Below are 20,903 nucleotides of genomic sequence, written 5' to 3'. Positions count from 1 at the left end.
TAAGCAATTTTTTTCTAGTTTTGCTTGTGCAGAATTGTGTAGACTTTTAGAACTTGTGCAGTGCTACATGGTGCGTTATTTCGGTTAGTTTGCAAGTCAGACCGTAATTTAATCTGAGTATAACTCACTTTTGGATATATAATTTTCACCACGCTTTTTAGTTGCTCATATGTATTTTTTTTTTTTCTACAAGCTGAACAGCTCCATCATAAGTGACGATATGCCACTAGTCTTGGTAATCACCTCATTTTTAGTTTAGAGGTATTTATTATACCTTCTTTTAAATATCTCAAGAGAGCGATTTTCTGGGATTGCCCCTGCTGTGAGGGGATTCCACACGGCGAAGTCTAGTGAGCGAAACTAATTTTCAAGTGTTTCTGGTAGAGTTTGCCCTGAACAATATGGTCCTGACAAGCTGTATTTTGGCGAGTTGGTTGCAAAGGCTTTGCTCCGTCTGGTACGAGTTTTGACAACCCCTTTGACTGAGGCTAATGCATGTTTTTGTACAACACTGATACACACGCCGTGTCGAAGCAACTCTGGATTGGCTTCAGAGGTTTGTCATCAGAGTTGCTTGAAGTTCCGCTAATTGCTTGAGTTTGGACGTGTTGACGAGAATTGCGTGGCTAGTTGGAGCACCAAAAAAGAGATAACTTGCGTTTTCTAAGACTTGCTGATATTCAATGCAAATAGTGTCAAAATGGCCGTGTCAGGGGGGAGGTTTTTGTATCTTAGGATAACCTCTAGCTTCTTAAGGTAGCAGGATCTCACTTTGCATAGAGGGTCTGCCTGCATGAAACCTGACAATAAATGAACTCTAAGAAGGCGTAGTGTATCTACTCTTGTTAATTCCTCTCCTTTAAAGAGGAAAACACTGTGAGCCTTCATATTCCGCGCTATCAAATTTTGACGCATTGAAACTGACGAGCTATGCATCCCCCACCTCTCAATTTCTCTAGGTCAGTTTGAAAATTCTTAAAAGGCTTACTCGGATATTTGCCTTTCTCGATTGAGATCGTTATCGTCCTGTCGTCAGCAAAATGTAATGTTTTTTCATAATACTTGCCCCTAATTCATTTATGAACACTAGGAAAAGAGTTGGTCCAAGAATACTTCCTTGAAGAACTCCTGACAGTACTGGTCATTCTCATGAAATGAAGCCTTAAAAGACAACACGTAATGATGGTTGATGAAAGAAGTCAGCAAGCACCTCAAATAGCTGACGATCGACTCGATAGTCTCCTAGATTGAAAGACCCTACTACGTCATACCTGATCAAAGTTTTTTTTTATATTGAAAGAAAAAAGACAAACATCGTGCCCCTGAAATCAAACTCAATCTTGGTTTTGCGAAATTACACAGTCAAATATAATTCATCCTTTGTCTCTTTTCGCTTGAGAGGATCGATGCAGCCTATATTTGCTTGTGCAGGCTTTAAATTCGATGAATACTAGTGCTTAACGAAGTAGCGGTTTACTATTAATTTTCTTTATTCACAGACTTCTGTTCACAAACATTTTTCTTTATTTTACTTGTGCAGACTTTAAATTGCAGAATAATTTAAATTTTGTACGGTGTTGTAGTCGTGGAATATTCTGATTATATCCACTAATTGTGTCTTTGATATGACCTGAATATACCATACTCTTGGATATGCAATTTTTACTCTCGCTGACTAAACATCCATTTCGACTTGAAAAAAAACGAACAGATATTGAAGATATTGCACAAACTGGAAAAATCATCCAACTTGAGTTGGAAAAACTTATTCTTCAGTTTAGTAACGTAGTTAGGAAACAGATTTCTTAAGTTTCATAAAAATGTGATAGGAAGAGAGGATTCCTCAGTTTAGTAAAAACTTCATTGGAAAAGCTGACTCCCCAGTTGGGTAAAAACATGAAAATATTGTAGGAGCATCTTATTAAAGAATAACCGGCCGGGATTAGATACTGGCTGCACACATTGCTTAAATCGGGTATTAAACTTCAGAACATAGCTGTGGAGGGTAATTTGCGACAGCAGGCAAGTTATGTAGGGAGGATATAGAAACTAGCCTCTAGTCACTAAATTGTTGGTAATGTTTTTTATGGGGGTTGAAGTGGTGTTTGTAGTCTCAGCTTCGACTCAGTTTATTGAGTTTATTACCGGCATAACAGCAATAATAATACTTGACAAAACACGCTTAAGAAAAATTCTTTCAACTTCCTATCCTCTAGCTCTAGGAGGCATCCTAGTAACAATAAATTCTTTAAAAAACTTAAACACTCAATTTCTCTTGAGGTTCAAAACGCCCCAGACGCGTTTTGTGCCACTGTACAATAAATGCCTCTTTTTGCCTGTCAAATTTTTCAAAAGATTTTGATAAAATTTGGCATCCTTCCTATGTTTCTAGCCTGTTTTTGTGGCCTGTTTTCGTTCCAAATACATTACTTTGCAGACCTTTTCTCCTTTCTGAACCAGCTTTACAATGACACCAGTTCAACAGCTGATCACAACATTTTTGATTGCAAAACTTGTTACTCACACAAAACCAGTAGCACTTTTCAATGTTTGGTCAGTTTTGTCACACGGATCCTTCCGTTATTTATAGACCTTGCTAACATTTGAAGAAAAACTGGCATGGGAATAAATTTTGTTGTGACTCGTTGGTCCTAGCCTAAGTGAACTGTGTGCTTCAAGTAGATTGGCCTCCAATCCATCGACATTATAAAATAATAATTAATAAATAGTTTCTCCTGAGTCAGAGTGCATCTGTTATATAAAGGGCATCAAATTATCTTTTGTTGGAATAAATTTAACCGTTGGCCCTATACATAAAAAATATTTTATGACTTAGGAGAAATTATCTATGTATTATTTTTTCTATAGTTTTGATGGAATGAGGACCAGTTTACTTCTTGTATTAAACTCACTTGGGACCAACAACTCGAATTGAAATTGATTTTTGTGCGTCTTATAATATGTACGTCATTATAGGTAGCGTCACTGAATGGAAACAAATCCTTATACAAATCGAAAAAATCAAGCTGAGATGAGAGGCTTCAAATTCTCATAGGCAATTAATGGAATACTAAAGAGATTGTTCAAGCTATGGGTGTATATAAAATGTAAATCCAGATTTCTATACAGTTTGGTCTAGAAAGGTAATTTTTAAGTATTATCTGCATAGACAGATCTCTTAACTTTAGAAAAGGCTAAGCTTGCTTTACTTAGTTTTGTTTTGAATATGCCTTTCTTTGACTCTAGGCTAGGTGTAGACAATACCAAGGTTTTTAAAACATTACAAATCAAGGGTAAAATTCTAGTTAATTGACTTCTTGCTATTTCAGAAAGGGTTTAGGTTAGGAAAATGAAACTTTCAGGGATTAATCTAGCCTATAGACTAAAGTATGTCCCAGGAAGGTATTTTGAAGCAACTACCTCCACTCCTTCTCCCAATAAAATTATATTTAATTGAATTCTTGCTATCTCAGAAAGGGGTTATGTTAGGAAAAAGAAACTTTCAGGGATGGGTCTACAGGCTAAAGTATGTCCTAGGAAGGTATTTTGAAGTACCTACCTCCACTCCTTCTTCTTCTAGAGGGCCCTGACCTTTAAAAATATGTGTCTTATAAAAGTGAAACCTTGTAAAATAGATCTTCTGCTTAATTGAAATGCAACAAAATTGTTTTCAGCTTCACAACTTTGCTCAATCCCATTTTATAAGGTTTTAAAGATATGCAAATATATTTCCCAAATTTTGAAAAAAAAACATTGATATAGCTCTGTATTCTGCTCAAATAACAGGAATTGCATTTTCAGAACTAAAGGCAAAGAAAAAGCAACTTGCAACTGAAAATGAAGGTAAAATGTTGTTTTGTCAAAATTTCAATAGGTATAGACCCATCAGGCAAATTTCAGGACTCTCTAGAGGGAGAAGGAGTGGAGGTAGGACTAGAATTTTACCCAAAATGGAATTGAGCAAAGTTATGAAGCTGAAAACAATTTTGTTGTACTTTAATTAAGCAGAAGATCTATTTTGCAAGTTTTCACTTTTATAATACACATATTTTAAAGGTCATCAAAGGTCAAGGCCCTCTAGAGGGAGAAGGAGTGGAGGTAGTTGCTTCAAAATACCTTCCTGGGACATACTTTAGTCTGTAGATTCATCCCTGAAAGTTACATTTTCCTAACCTAAACCCTTTCTGAGATAGCAAGAAGTCAATTAACTATGATCTTATCAATTTTTTTCCTATAAATAGGCTCAAGAGGAAATATTGACTTTTTGGTAAATCTGGGGTAGTTTGTATTTCTTACAAATAAGTTAAACATGCTGTTCAAATTCATAGTTTTATGGTTTTTCTAAGGCAATGCTGTTTTCTCTTATTTTTGCCTTAAATTATAGCTTGGAGCAGCATAAGGATTTCTCCTTGTGAAGCTCCAGAGTTGATGTTTGAAGTTGGTTTCATTTTTGTTTAGTGACTAGGTGCACTTGGATGATTGGTAGCTCTTATTTCTACAGAAAAGGGTTAAAAAAATGGTTAGAAACTTACTATTTGATTATAATTCTATTTTGCTAAAAACATACAATCCACAGTCATTCATATAACTAAATATATATATATATATATATATATATATATATATATATATATATATATATATATATATATATATATATATATATATATATATATATATATATATATATATATATATATATATATATATATATATAAATTGCACCTAACACATTAGGCATGCAGACCTGCTATACTTTACTCTCCCTCTCCCCCCCCCCCTAATGTGCAAATCTAAAGCCCAAATCTATATTCTTTGGTATATTTCATTAAGATTGAGTGTCAGAGAAATATATTAGACACACATAAGGTAGGGCATATATAGTATCAAGTACTTCCAGTTTTTCTGTCACATTTCTAAATAATTTGCATCTATTCTCCAAGTCTTAGATATTGTTCAAAAGTAAATACCCAAATGCCATTTAACCTAACTTAACCTCATTTATTGCTATTTGTCTATTGATATGTTTTTGTATGAAACAATTAGATGGGACTTATAGAGTATTAGAGTATATATAGAGTATTATAGAGTGCATATAGAGTATTTGAAGACAGAAAAAGGCAGTCAAATCCATGCTTATTTTTCAGAATTTTGTTAAAAAAAAATGCACAACAGCAAAACAAGTGAAGATGAAGGTCATCCCCCTGTAAAATGTGTTAACTAGAATTATTCTGTATATTTTGAAGTAAGAATCAATTTCATCAGATATTTCCTTATATATAGCTTGAATCCTAGGCTTATACCAAGAAATTAAAGATAAAAATACATAGTTTGAAACTATTGAAAAATTCTGGAATACCCACTTCCCTAATAGCACATGGGATTTGATTCTGAGCTAACAGCCCAAATTTTAGGTTAGGGAATAAAGTATTATGCACCAAATTTTGGACAACCAGGGCCTTGAGTCTTGAGCCTTTGCTATTTATAGGATCTATTTAATTTTAGCTTGTATCTATTGACTGACCAGATTGTTTTTGAGTGTAATTGTTGTCTATTGATGATTGATTTATTATTCAACATCTATTGATCAATTGTTTATGTTTTTGCCTATAAACCTGTAGATATCCTCATTTATATTCTAATAGCAATAAATATAATCTAGGGTAATCAACACAATCTAGAGCTAACCTAGCTTTTCCTCTCTCCAGACTCAACAAGATATATCACTTGTTATAACTATCCTAGGTGGCCTTACTAGCTTCCAGGGAGGGGATATCACCAGGAAGCCTGGATGATAGGATTACTCTTAAAAGGTCATGGCACAAAGGGATTATAACAGCTGGTTGTAGCCAAGTTTTATTATATCAACTAATAACCAACAGGGCCACATAATAAAATAAATGTTTAATGAATTGCTGTGTTTACTTAAAGCTGTTAGCATCACTCTTATTTAAACTGGTTTACCCATAAATTGAATTGAGTGTGATGAAATCAAGAACCTATTGGGCTATATATTTGTATATGTAGGGACAGGGTATAAGGTATAGTGGGGCTTCTGTTTTGGGGTAGACAAAGGAACTGTGCAGTTAAATTTTCTGAAGACTTTCATTGCTCTGAAGTAGTCTTTCAGCATAGATAGTTCCACTTTTATTACCTTCTCAATGCATTCACCTTTCTCTGAATTTTTTGTGGTAGTTTCTTCATCACTACTGTTAAAGTATTCATCACAAGAAAATAGCTAGCTTTGTCAGTTCTGTTAACCATGTTAACAGTTTCAGGATCTTCAATCCTCCTTGCTTATTCTTCTTGGAATTCAACTGCTATATCCCTACTTTTGCTAAGAAACCACTAAGTTTAAAATAAGGATGACTTGAAGTGGCAACAACATACTTTTTGGCATGAAATAGTCTTTCATCCAGGATAGTAGGAAATTGTTCCCCCAGGCCCACAAGAAGAGCATATACCAGTGGCTGGTAAAACCTCACTAAATCTTTCAGCTTTTTAAGCTTCTTCTCTAAGTATTGAACCAAAATATACAAAACTAGAACTTTCTTCCCCCCCCCCCAAAGGATATCCAGACCAACTACTAATACCCCATGACTTTCAAGCATTCTTCTAGAAAATCTACATCACAAGAACCAAACCTAGGTTTCTTTAAAGCATCACATATATCATGAAGCTTCTCTTTTTTTTGGCAATCCATCAAATGTTTGACAAAATTATATTTTGAATTTTGTTGAATTATCACAGCCTGATGAGCTGTTTACCTTTTTGACAGCATTTCTGGCTTTTGAACTCTTTTTAACAGTATACCAGTGACCAGAACACTTTTCAACCTTGCATAGTTCTGCCTCTTATATGCAACACCATTCAGTCCTTTAGCAGCATTTGTGGATACAAGTAAATTGGGTGTATGACTGACATGTCTGAAATGAGGAAAAAGTGGGAATTACTCAAACCATTTATGCTTACTCTATTTACTAAGAATGTCTCCAATATTTAAAAAAAAATGAGTCATTTTCACCTACTTCATCTTCATTTTCATTGCCATTCACTTGACTCTCAATGCTGGAGATTGTCAAAATTCTCTAAATCTTTTACTGTGGTCTGAGGCATTGTCACCACATAACTTTCTTTCAACCATAATTTTACATCTTGCACAGACACTATTCAGCTGCTCAGTGATTTTGTCATAACTTTGTGAACTTCAGTGCTTCCACTTTCCCCAAATTTTTGGGGATTTCCCCGAAAATCTAGAAAATCCCCCCCCCCAATGACGTTCCCCAAATCCCTGAAAACTCCCCGAATTTCTTTCTTTTCCCTTGATCTACCCAAAATAGAGTTAGTAGAAGGCTCATTGTTTGTTCCACAATTTTAATACTGTTTTGTACCTTTATACTATGGTATGCTGGCAAATGTATGATATTGAAAACTCGATTTTGCAAACCAAAATGGGAATGAAACAATTGGATGCAGATTCCTCCTCCCTTATTGTGAATACAGAAATGACAAAAATGTTGTCTTATGTTAAGGCTGATGCTTTGATTGTCTCTAGACTTTCAATTTAATAGTAAGCCCATTTTGTCACACTCTTCTAATTTTTCTAGCCATTGATCGTTTTTAAATTGCTCATTCCTATTTTGGTTTCAGAACCCCAAAAAGAAAATACTTTGAAGTGATTTTCATTGCTTTATTCTATGTGATAATAGACCAAATATCTGATGATTTATCTCTATTCAGCATTTAAGGTTCTATGTAAATATGGCAGTCATCTGGTAGTTCATGGTAACAGACTGTAACTAAGGAGCAGCATGGTTCAATAGCAATGGCAGATCCAGGTGAGGGGGAGCAGGGGGCGCGTGCCCCCTGAAGAGGTGGTGGATTTGTGGTTGGGAACGTTTGCTCTGGTTTGGGTTGGGATGAAAGTTATTTTTTTGTAATTAGTTTTTAATTATTAAGACTGTTTCTTTTTGCAAAAAATTTTGAAACAATGCTTTAGTCACTTTGTGTGGTCTTTGTTAGATTTTACTAATACTGCATACTGCCAAAAAGTATTTAATTAAATTGTGGCTTATCAAGGGAATCTGTCCGTATTACCACAAAAGCCAACTGGGAGGCGAAAATCTCCATTTTGTAGTAACAAGGAGGGAAAATTTAAAATACTAACTTCTTTAGGCTGTTGAAATGATATTTCATATTTTGTGCTGTCACAACAGGACTGAAAAGCAAAATATTCACTTCTTTTTATTGTCAAAAATTAGTTTTTGAGTCTTTCTAAGACACTGAGGTGAAGAAATTGATATCATTATTTTTTTTTGGCTGTCTGTTTTGGTATTTCAGATTTTTTCCACAATGATGTTTTTAGGGGATTTGTATAACAGAAAGTAAGTGTATGTGAAGTGCAATAATTTTTAATTTAAGTTTTGGATTACTTCAGAATTTCTCAACTTCTCAATACCAACCAATCACAAAATATAGTTATGTTGTTGTTTAAGTGTTGCATATATTTGTCCATAAAATTGTCTAAACTGCCATATATACCGCTGAGGATTTTTATGCTTACTTTGATACATTCCATCCAATTATATTTCCATGATTAGTTGTTTATTAATAAAAAATTTTACAGGACAATTCTTTTACTTAATGCTAAATCTGAGTCAAATTTCAAATTTTTATATTTCTGCTTAACAGACGTATCAAAATTTAAACGTTTGAATCGAATACATGAAAATCTCAAGATTAAAAAAAAAAAATAGTTAGAAATCTACCACAGCTTGAAACCCTGAGAGTTTAAATCACCTATCTATATTTATCAAATACAAAAAATACTAATGAAGAGCTCTAAACTGATATGACTCTAGATTGACAGGACTAGCCATTACAAACATTCACCTAAATATTGAGGTAGACATTGACCTTGTAATAAATAGATATGGCAGGAGTGGAAATTGAGAAATAGACTTTTTCTTATAAAAGTGAGAATTCTGTAAATTAAGCAAAATATATCGAACTTTAAAACATGGAAAGATATGCTACGTTGTTATGAAAAGTAGAATTTTGACTACTGAATCTTTGCGATTTTGTCAAAGTTGACACTGTTTATTAAAACACTATTTTTAAAAGGGAACAGTGATTAATTAATGCTTTATTGCCTGTACTTAAAACCTTCGTTTTGAATGTTTTCTATTCATTTCTATCTGTTACGTTATAAAAAAAACATTCTGTTTTCTTGTTACGTTCCTAAAAGAACTATTATTTAATGTTTAATATATCTTTTACGACTATACAAGTTGTAGCTTTATCCCCATTTCTTACTCCTTATTATTACCATAGTTACTAAGCAATGCCACATAGTTAGGTGACATGCTAAATGGGTTGACCTGTACAAATTGTCACAAAGAGTGCATGAATCCGAAAGATGGTTCAAGATCATTTTTTTTGACAATAAAACAATTAACTCACTCAGTATAGTTGCCAGAAGTGTAAAGGCACAAAATTATGCAGAAAATATTAAATACCATTTTTTTTATAGATGATGAAGAGCTTTTTTTTTTATGGCGGGATGGTTTTTATAACTTACGATTTTCGTATCAATATTTTATACCATTTCAGTTTCAACAGATTTATTAGAACTTTAACCCTCACCAGGTTTTGGATTAGATTACGACCATTTCCATAACCTACTTACGATGCATAGTTGTCAAGGTTCCCTTTAAATTACAGGCATTTCTTTGTTCTCAAATTTATCTGAGCAACCTATTATGCCCCCCCCCCCAAAGAAAATCCTGGATCCGTCCCTACTCAATAGTAACCGAAACTCTAAAAAACAACAGACATATCAAAAGGATTGGCTAATTATGCTGGTACCAAATATATAAGATACTTCAAGTCCAGTGCTACTCTTCAAAGACTACGAGCCTGACAAAATTTGCTTGATTTTTGAAAAAAGGGGAAAACGCTCCATAAAATCTCAAAGAACCTTAACGAAAATAACACCATCAGATTCAGTGTATCAGAAAACGCAACTATATAGGGTTAAAGCTCTTATCTGCAAAAATGCAGACTTTCCCAGAAGATGTATTTTTCCATGAGGATATTAACTATGCCCCCTTTCGCGCCCTTTCCCCCCAAAATCTTTTGATCAAAGTTTAGAGATACCATAGCCATTTTGTTCAGCATAGTTGAGAGACCCAATAACTTTACCTTTGGAGTTAATTTTACCTCCCACAGCCCCCAGGGAAAGGTCTTGAAAATATATAATTTGTCCATTGTTTATATATAATATCTGCTATTTGGTAGTATGCATTCTTTTTTTCGGGTAAAGGATTGCATTTTCTGCTGGAGGATCTTTCGCAGGGAGAACTTTCCATTGGGAAGCATATTTCCGGGGATAAAATTGTAAGGGGAAATTTTACACTGGGGGGATTAGCCAGAATTCCTAAACAAAATTATTTTTGTTTATTTTATTTTTTCTTTGTAAACCCAATCTTACGAGTGGGGATGTTAAGGGTAATTGTCAGGGATAAATTTTTAACGGTATTGAATTGTCTAGACGATTTTTCTGGGGAGAGGAATAATTTTTCCTCGGAGGTGGAGCTGGATTTCCTGGCATTAAAAAAACTAATTTAAATAAAAAAAAAAAATTCCGTCTGAAAGTACGCCTAAGGAGCAACAATAAAATGAACAAAAAATATTACATATATGAAGGGGATTGCCCCCTCTTTCTTTACGCTTAAGTTTGAATTTAGTGCCGATTCTGTCAGAACGACTCCCGAAAAATAATTGTAGTTTAAATAGAACAATGAGAAGCTTAAGTACTAAAACACTTCAGCGTGAATAGTCGGGTGTTTAGAGGGGAAATCCCCTTATTATGTTATCGTTTTTATTCGTTTTAATTTTTACTGTTGCTCCTTGCTTTCAGGGGATTTTTTTTTATTAAATTCCTGGCGTAAGTTCATGTTTGCTTGCTGAAGAATATTCATTAATTTGGAGAAATCATTGCTCTTGTTATTGGTGTGTATGCGATTATTGCCTTTCTATGCTTTATTTTTGTCGTCTTTCTGAAAATAAATGATATACAAGTCTTGTTTTTGGGCTAAGAGAATAAAGCAGCAAAGATATAATAAAACCTAAAGCAACAAAGTTTCAGAGTGTAATTCAGCCTTTTTTTTAAATTTGAAAACAGTTTTGGGGTTTTGTCTGTAATATCAGCAATAATCGTTTTTAGCTATGGGTTCCAATCCCGTACTCTGGCTCTAAAATCTATTCTGTTAAAAACTTGATTAACTACGCGGATCCAAGCCCTACCTGAGCCTGAAAATAAAGCTATAACCAATTCTTGCCCCCAAATTAAAAAATAAAATTCATTTTGAACGTGCCCCCGAAAATCCCTCGAATCTTGAAGACTTGTCCCCGAATTTTGAGATTCGAGAGTGGAAGCCCTGTTGAACATGCAAGAGCAAATAATTCCCACCTAAGATCTTTGTCAAGGTAATGGGCAGTCATTCCCAAGTAACTTTTGTGGTTAGCAAACCAAATGTCTGAAGTGGAGGACATAGAGTCTGTCAGTTGTAATTCATGAATCTGTAACTTTCAAGCTGATCAAAGACAAAACAAATCTTAAACTCATTTGAGTGTCAGAGATGAAGACATTCAAAATTAAGTTTCACTTGTTTGTCTTTAAATATTATATTTGGTGTCTTTAAATAGAATTTTATCTCATTTATTTACTCTTTGCTTTTTTTTAAGTGTTTAAGACTTTTTTCAGGGTGTCAAGAATAAGTTTAATTTTGAATCAGTAGTAAATTCAAATTAATGCAGCTTGAACTTATGTTATTTTTGCACTGATAAAGTATTTTGTAACTTTCATTGAAGAATGTGATATACTATGTCTGGTGATCAACTGTAGGAGACATGTAGATAAATATACCTGTATTCTGATTTCATAAATCAAAATAACTTTTTTTTCTATATTTTGTTGTTCCATTGAGGTTTTCTTGACCCCTTCCTTGACCAAAAGCTCAAATTCTGTTCTTAATTTTTCTATGGAAGATAGAAAAATTTATGCTTCTTTCCTGAATTTTTCTAAAGCAGAAAAAAAGTTGAAGTTCTGTCCTGAATTTATCCATAGAAGGAAAAAAAAACTAGGTTTCTGTTCTGATTTTCCCCAAAAGAAGAGAAAAAAAAATTCAACTTCTGTTTTGAATTTTTCATAGAAGAGAAGAAAGTTACAATTCATTACTGAATATCCCCAAAGAAACGAAGAAGTTCCACTTCAGTTCTAAATTTCTCCAAAGTAGAGAAAAATGTTACGCTTTTGTCCTGAATTTTCCCAGAGAAGAGAAAGAAGTTACACTTTGTTTTTGATTTTTTTTCCCAAGTAGAGAAAAAAAAAGTTTAACTTCTATTCTGAATTTTTCCAAGGAAGAGAAAAAAAAGGTTCAACTGTTCTCCTGAATGTTCCCAAAGAAGCGATAAATATTACAATACTGTTCTAAATTTTGCCAAAGAAGAGAAAATAAGTGCCACTACTATTCTGAATTTTCCCAAAGAAGAGGAAAAAAAGATTAACTTCAGTTCTGAATTTTCTCAAAGAAGAGAAATAGGCTACACTTTGGTTCTCAATTTCCCCAAAGAAGAGAAAAAATTACACTTCTGTTCTGAATTTTTCCAAAGAAGAGGAAAAGGCTCAACTTCTATTCTGGATTTTTAAAAGAAGAGAAAAATGTTCAACTGGTGTCCTGAATTTTCCCGAAGAAGAGAAAAAAAAAGTTAGTTCACTTATATGATTTTCCAAAGAAGAGAAAAAAAGCTGCACTTCAGCTCTGGATTCCTCCAAAGAAGAGAAAAAAAGTTCCACTGCTGTCCTGAATTTTCCCAAAGAAGTGAAAAAAGTTCCACTTCAGTTCTGAATTCTCTCCAAAGTCTTGGCCCTTTATGTGCGTGCTTCATTTTTATTGTTTAACTCCAAATTAAAAAGTATTCCTGATTAAAATGATTTCCTGATTTTTTTTTCTAAGGATATATTTATGCAAGTTTTCATTTAACAAGTTCAAGCAGTCAGGTTTTGTGTTTGCTGTCCTTGGTACTTTATGAGTTTGCTTTATTTTTAACGCTTAACTCCAAATTAAAAAGGATTCTTCATTTAAATGATTTCCTTTTTTCTATGAATATATAAATGCAAGTTTCCACATAACCAATTAAATCAGCCTGGTTTCATCTCCATTGTCCTCGGTACTTTATGTTCGTGCTTTATTTTGTTGTTTAACTCCAAACTAAAAAGGATTCTTGATTTAAATGCTATGCTGATTTTTTTTCTAAGGATATATTGACGCAAGTTTCCATTTAACCAATTCAAGCAGCCTGGTGTCATGTCCACTGACCCATTGTCCTGGGTACTTTATGTTCATGCTTTATTTTATTGTTTAACTCCAAATTAAAAAGGATTCTTGATTTAAATAATTTCCTTATTTTGTTTTCTAAGGATATATTGATGCAAGTTTCCATGTAACCAATTCAAGCAGTCAGGTTCTGTGTTCACTGTCTTTGGTACTTTATGAACGTGCTTTATTTTTATTGTTTAACTTCAAATTAAAAAGGATTCCTGATTAAATTGTATTCCTGATTTTTCTTTTTTTTTCTTAACAAAAAAAATATCAATATCATTTTTAGAAGCTTAGGTTTCAGTTTCGAGTAATAATGTGTCTTCATGTCTCAAATGCCGTCTTATAATTAAAAATATATCTTAAGTAACTAAGACCAATAATTTAACGACGTTGATGTCCATGTGGCTACTGTTTTGCATGATACAAAAAAAGTATTTGATACATTAAATCATGAAATTCTTCTTGACAAAATGATAAATTCTAGCATAAGAAGGAAAGGATTACAAATCATCAAATCATACCTGTGCGGACGCAAAATCACAGTAGATTTTGGTAGAAAAATGACTGATTTAAAAATTCTTATTGATATTGGTGTCCCCCAGGGCTCAGTATTAGGTCCACTTTTATTTTTGATTTATATTAATGATCTTCCACGAGGTTTGTATGAGAATATTAGCCATGCAATTCTATTTGCAGACTGCACGCCTATTACTTTCCCCGACGTATTGTTTACTTAAATAAGAAAGTTTCTCGCTGAGGAGGGTCAGCCTTTAGTCTGGTTAAATTTTCCACTTTCAGTTTAATCACTTAACCTCGTTGATTATGATCTTTGATGTTATAATTAATCTTAGAGGTCAGTGTGGCTGAGTTCCACATTGGGTTACAGTACATATCCATGCAACACGCGGGTGCTGAAAATGAGTTTTTACTTAAAATATTCGATCGACGGGCTGCCAAAACTCGCATTTTTTCTTACGTGAAAGTTGGGGGGCCAAAATGGAGTTCATGCCCACCCCAAGATTTGGCCCAAATGGCGCCTCTGTTGAAAATGTTTCGGAAACTAAAACATTATTCCTCTTCTTAAATTTGTTAGATTTAAATGATATACAAGTATTAAATACTTCCATATCGCATTTTCAAATCCAACATTCTAAAAATTATTTCTATGACAAATCTCTGTTAATTTTACTTCTTCGTTCGGATTGTCGGATGTCTGGGATGTACCGAATTCTTTTTGTAAGTTCTGAAAGGTCAAAGTTTTCCATTAGGCACCAAATACCTTTCATTGCTAACAATTGTAAGCCGAATGATAAAATTCTGTTTGATCCATCCTAAGAATCTCAGCTAAATTTAAAAAGAAAATATTAAAGATTGTTTTCTAAAACTTTGATTATTCACCATTGATGATGGAAAATTAAATTAAATTATTCAATCTTCTTATTTGTGTGTTTGTTTTTGTGTCCCCGTGTCTGGGATGGCCTCCCACGCCCCTCCTGCCTGATATTTATTTATTTACTTATCCTTGTTGCTTCTCTTTTATGAGTTTTTTCTATTTTGTTTGTCTTTTGCCGTGTTAAATTTTGGAACCGTTATTATGATGAGATGATGATGTTTTTTTCTATGTTTTTGCACTGTCCCAACCTCACGAGCTCTGCTCTCTGCTGGGGCATAATATTGTTTTTGTATTTTTAAGTTGAATAAAGAAAACGTGAAGTTGAGCTTGTATCATCAAACAGTTCGTGGTAACGAACTGTAGTAAGGAGCGACCCGGCTCAATAGTAACCAAAACTCTAAAAAACAGAATTTTGATACCAATAGTTACATCAAAGGAGTCGCATTTTAATGCTGATTTTAAATATATAAGTTGAGTCTTACCCATCAAAAGTTACGAGCCTGAGAAAATCTGCCCTATTTTAGGAAATAGGATGAAACACCCCCTAAAAGTCATAGAATCTTAATGAAAATCACACCATCAGATTCAGCGTATCAGAGAACCCTATTGTACAAGTTCCAAGATCCTATCTACAAAAATGTGGAACTTTGTATTTTTTGCCAGAAGACAAATCACGGATGCGTGTTTATTTGTTTGTTTGTTTTTTTTTCCCAGGGGTGATCGTATCGACCCAGTGGTCCTAGAATTTTGCGAGAGGGCTCATTCGAACGGTAATGAAAAGTTCTAGTACCATTTTTAAGTGACCAAAAAAATCAGAGGGCGCCTAGGCCCCCTCCCACGCTCATTTTTTCCCAAAGTAGTCGGATCAAAATTCTGAGATAGCCATTTTATTCAGCATAGTCGAAAAACCTTATAACTATGTCCTTGGGGACGACTTACTCCCCCACAGTCCCCGTGGGAGGGGCTGCAAGCTGCAAATTTTGACCAGTGTTTGCATATATCAATGGTTATTGGGAAATGTAGAGACGTTTTCAGGGTGATTTTTTGGTTGGGATGGGAGGGGGGGGGGTGAGAAGAGAGGGTTATGTGGGGGAAATTTTCCATGGAGGAATTTGTCACGGGGGAAGAAGATTTCCATAAAGGGGGCGCAGCATTTTCTAGCATTATTTAAAAAAACAATGAGAAAATAAATATGAAAAAGTTTTTTTCAACTGGAAGTATGGAGTAGCATTAAAACTTAAAACGAACAGAAAATATTACGCATATAAGGGGTTCACCTCCTAATACCTCACTCTTTACGCTGAAGAATTTTTAGTAATTTCAACTATTTATTCTATGGCCTTTGTGATTCAGGGGACAAATTTAAGCTTTAATGCAAAGAGTTATTGACGAGTGGGCGAACTTTCTCATATACGTAATAAAAACATACGAACATAGAAGTTTGTTACGTAAGCTAATTCGTAAGTTACGTAAATCTTTTACTAATGAAAACGTTCGTAAAAACTAAAAGTTCTAGTTGCCTTTTTAAGTACCCAAAGAATTGGAGAGTAACTGGACCTCCTTCCCCTCCTTTTTTCGCAAAATCATTCGATCAGAATTATGGGAAAGCCATTTAGACAAATAAATAAATATGCAAATTTCGCTTTAATTATTCATCTGCGGAGAGCCGAAATCAAAACATGGATTAACTAAAAAAACGTTCAGAAATTAAATAAAAAACAAGTTTTTTTAACTGAAAGTAAAGAGCGATATTAAAACTTAAAACGAACAGAAATTACCCCGTATATGAAAGGGGCTGCTCCTTCTTCAACGCCCTGCTCTTTACGCTAAAGTTTTTACTGTTTTAAAAAGTAGAGTTTAGAGAAAGAGTGAAACTTTAGTGCAAAGAGCAAGGCGTTGAAGAGGGAGCAACCCCTTTCATATACGGGGTAATTTCTGTTCGTTTTAAGTTTTAATGTCGCTCCTTACTTTCAGTTAAAAAAAAAACTTTTTTTTTTTAATTTAATTTATCTCACAGAGCTGTCGTATCATCACTTAAACTATATACGACTTCATTAGTTTTGTTAGAACATTTTAAGAAGCTTAGATTTCAATTTTGAGAAAAAATTTACTTTCATGTCTCAAACAGCATTGGGGTAATTATTAGCAGATACTAATTGGATTTTAAAGACGTCCTAGTTATCCTTACATTGCTTAAAATACATTCGACTTTAGTAATTTGGCTAATGTTTTAAAAATTTTAAGTTTCAGTTTTGAGAAAAAACGTACCTTCATGTCTCAAACGGCATCCTATAATAAAAATGTTTTTCAGTGCCTTTTTATACAAAAAATAGACTCAATAAAAAGTCTAATTCAAGTTGTTTGTGTTGAGAACAATCATTAATCCTTAGATGGGACGTTTGATAAACTAGATAACATAAATGACCCCTAAATAAATTCAATTATAGAGCAGCAGATGCATCCGAGGGATTGTTAATTCACATGGCTCCTAATAGAGGGAATAAAATTGTTGAAGTATTGATGCCCTTAGGGGAGAGTGCTGCTTCCGTCCATAATCCCATACTACTGGAGACATTCGGCTCTTTAAAGGCAAATATGCTTAAATGAGCCACTTTTCTCAGAGGTTTGCTATCAAAAAGTTACACTGTAGTTGAAAGAGTGGGGGGTTAAGGGGGGGACATGCCCCTCTCTTATTTAGGATAATCGCGAGTGTGATATTAACTGAGTGCATAAATTTGATTAAAAGATAATTGTTTTCAAGTGAAAGTAAATAGTGACGTTGGAAGGTACAAGCCGCCCCTGAAATAAATTAAATAAAAAAAAACTAGTTTTTTTTTAACTGAAAGTAAGGAGCGACATTAAAACTTAAAACGAACAGAAATTACTCCGTATATGAAATTGGTTGTCCCCACCGCAATCCCTCGCTCTTTACGCTGAAGTTTTTAATTGTTTTAAGAAGTAGAACTGTGGCAAAGAGTCAAGAGAGAGGGATTGCAGAGGTGACAACCAATTTCATATACGGAGTAATTTCTGTTTGTTTTAAGTTTTAATGTCGCTCCTTACTTTCAGTTAAAAAAACTAGTTTTTTTATTTAATTTCTGAACGTTTTTGAATTAATGCATGTTTGATTTTGGCTCTCCGTACATAAATTATTAAAATAAAATTTGCATATTAAAAAGCCAACTAAGTGGCTTTCTCTTAGTTTTGATCAGACGATTTTGAGAAATAAGGGGTGGGGAAGGAGGCCTAGTTGCCCTCCAATTTTTCGGTTGCTTAAAAAGGCAACTAGAACTTTTGATTTTTGACGAATGTTTTTATTAGAAAAAATATACGTAACTTAAGAATTAAGAATTAACTTACGTAACAAACTTTTATATTCTTATATTTTTATTATGTATATGAGGGGGTTTGTCCCCTCGTTGATGCCTCGCTCTTTACTCTAAATCTTAAGTTTTGTCCCAACTCTTTAAGAATGGTCCCTGAATCAGAAAGGCCGTAGAATAAATAGTTGAAATTACTAAAAATACTTTAGCATAAAGAGCGAGGCATTTATCTCCTCCTAAATACCTCGCTCTTCATGCTACAGTATTTTTAGAACCCCTCATATGCGTAATAATGTCTGTTCATTTTAAGTTATAATGCTACTCCTTACTTTCAATTGAAAAAACTTTTTTATGTTTATTTTTTCATTGTTTTTTTTTTCATAGTAATGCTTGAAAATCCCGCGCCCTTTTCATTGAATTTCTCGTCCCCTATCACATATTCCTCCAAGGAAAGATTTTCCCACATATCCCCCTCCCCTCAACCCTACCCCCAAAACCAAAAAAATCCCCCTGAAAACGTCTGTACACTTCCCAATAACCATTATTGTATGTAAACACTGGTCAAAGTTTGTAACTTGCACCCCCTCCCCCAGGGACTGTGGGAGAGTAATTAATCCCCAAAGACATAGTTATTTTGGTTTTCGACTATGCGGAACAAAATGACTATCTCAAAATTTTGATCCGTTGACTTTGGGAAAAAATGAACGGGGGAGGGGGCCTAGGTGCCCCCTCCCACGCTCATTTTTCTGTGGGGGAGTAAATCATCCCCAAAGACATAGTTATTATGGTTTTCGACTATGCGGAACAAAATGGCTATCTCAAAATTTTGATCCGTTGACTTTGGGAAAAATGAGCGTGGGAGGGGGCCTAGGTGCCCTACAATTTTTTTGGTCACTTAAAAAGGGCACTAGAACTTTTCATTTCCGTTAGAATGAGCCCTCTTGCGACATTCTAGGACCACTTGGTCGAAACGATCACCCCTGGAAAAAAAACAAAAACAAATAAACACGTACCCGTGATCTGTCTTCTTGCAAAAAATACGAAATTCCACATTTTTTGAAGACATGAGCTTGAAATTTTTGCTATAGGGTTCTCTGATACGCTGAATGCGATGTTGTGATTTTGTTAAGATTATATGACTTTTAGGGGGTGTTCCCCCTATTTTCCAAAATATGGCAAATTTTATCAGGCTCGTAACTTTTGATGACAAAAACTAAATTTGATGAAACTTGTATATTTAAAATCAGCATGAAAATTTGATTCTTTTGATTGTCTTTTAGCATCAAAATTCCATTTTTTAGAGTTTCGTTTACTATTGAGCTGGGTTGCTCCTTACTACATTTTGTTACCACGAAATGTGTGATTATCGGCGTTACCGCAGGAGTGCCTTCCTCTCTAACACTTCGAGAACATAATACTTTTTTACACAAGAGCAACATACAAAGTTCTTTTTCTTTTTGTAGTGCTTCGAGAATAAGAGGTCATTTATTGGCATTCGCTTTAAATATTCGACTTTCAGTTCGAATGTTTGGGATTCAACTGGTATATTAAAAACTACAGTTGTTAACAGACCATATTTTTTTTTACTCTAAAATCCTCTCAGTTAATTACTAGTGAAGGTGTTAGGGGTGGTAGTTCCTCTCAAACAGGGGATAATTTGTGCGTTTTAACTTTTAATGTTTTTGTTTATTTTTATTATCTTATTTAATCTATTATCTTATTTAATCCTTTATTTTCTGGTTTAACCTGAAGGGAAAGACATCATTGTGATTGCCACAGAGTAAGGCTTTTTCCACTTTGGGTTTTTCAGAGAAAATTTCTTCTGAACGAGGGAAATGGATTTTCTTACTTTTGTGATAGCTAAAAAACCCAAGAAATTGCGCCAATTGAGCCAAAAGAATTCTAGAACTCATACTTATTTTTTGATCTGGCAATGAGCCAAATATGCATTCAGAGCCAATTTGTTTATTCACTCGAAAGGCTTAGGATCTCTCCTTGTATTTTTTGTCTATTTCTCACAAATCTAGACTCTTTATGTACACAAGGCTTTTATTTTCCAAAGAGCTTGTCATTTTGATTTGAATTGATGTTCAGTTTCCGAAAATTAAGTAGAATAGTTGGTGTCTATACACCCTTTAAAACAGTTCTCCTTTGGAGGCCCTCATTCGAACAGAGTTTTGAGGATAACTGTCTCGTATATACTTTACTCGTGATTCCTTTCAGTTGTGTTTATTAATATTGCTGATGCACCATACAGGACACCTGGCTCCTATGCATTTGTTAGAAAGATTCGAAAAACCCTTAGCTGTACATTCTTAATCTAATAAAAAATAGTTTTTTTAAAAATAGAGACCTTTTTTAAAATTCAAAAAGAGCTGATTTATTCTGTGTATGAGAGACACTGCTGCCCCGTTCAATTCCCTGCTCTTTACGTAGAAGTTTAATTAATGCTTAACCAAAAATAGATTAGAGATAAAAAGAAACATTGATGGCTAGAGGTTGCAGTTGTTCCTTTACAGATTACCTTTCAAAACGTTTGGATTGAAAGTTTTAGTGTTTAAAGGAAATATGGATAAACCTCTTTCAAACCTCTACTCTAAAAGTCTTTCAAACCTCTAATCTTAGCATCGCGAAAAACAAAACTCAAACCATTTTTATCAATGCTATTTTAGATCATTTATTTTGAAGTCAATAAAAATTATTTTAGTGAAATTGAAGCAGATGAAAGTTCAACTATAGCGTAAACTGTGGGAGATTAAGGGTGTGGCATTCTCCCGGGTAATTCTTGCTTCTTTTGGGTTT

At 34.0% G+C, this 20,903-nt stretch overlaps 1 protein-coding gene across 4 annotated transcripts in view; it reads left to right on the top strand.

Annotated features, from left to right (window-relative positions):
- Positions 1-2,995: 2,995 nt before the first annotated feature.
- Positions 2,996-20,903, top strand: part of LOC136030277 (signal peptide peptidase-like 3) — a 75,255-nt gene continuing 57,347 nt past the window's right edge. Inside the window, exons 1-2 of one of the 4 annotated variants that reach the window (XM_065709139.1) lie at positions 3,017-3,143; positions 7,741-7,838. The gene's annotated coding sequence lies outside the window, so the exon portion shown is untranslated. Of the gene's footprint in view, positions 3,144-7,740; positions 7,839-20,903 lie in introns of all 4 variants that reach the window. The other 3 variants (XM_065709140.1, XM_065709141.1, XM_065709137.1) reach the window with 3 other exon arrangements.

Source organism: Artemia franciscana, chromosome 8, assembly GCF_032884065.1.
Source record: "Artemia franciscana chromosome 8, ASM3288406v1, whole genome shotgun sequence".
Taxonomy (NCBI): domain Eukaryota; kingdom Metazoa; phylum Arthropoda; class Branchiopoda; order Anostraca; family Artemiidae; genus Artemia; species Artemia franciscana.
Note: the sequence above shows the minus strand (reverse complement) of the source record. Positions and strands in the feature narration are given on the sequence as shown.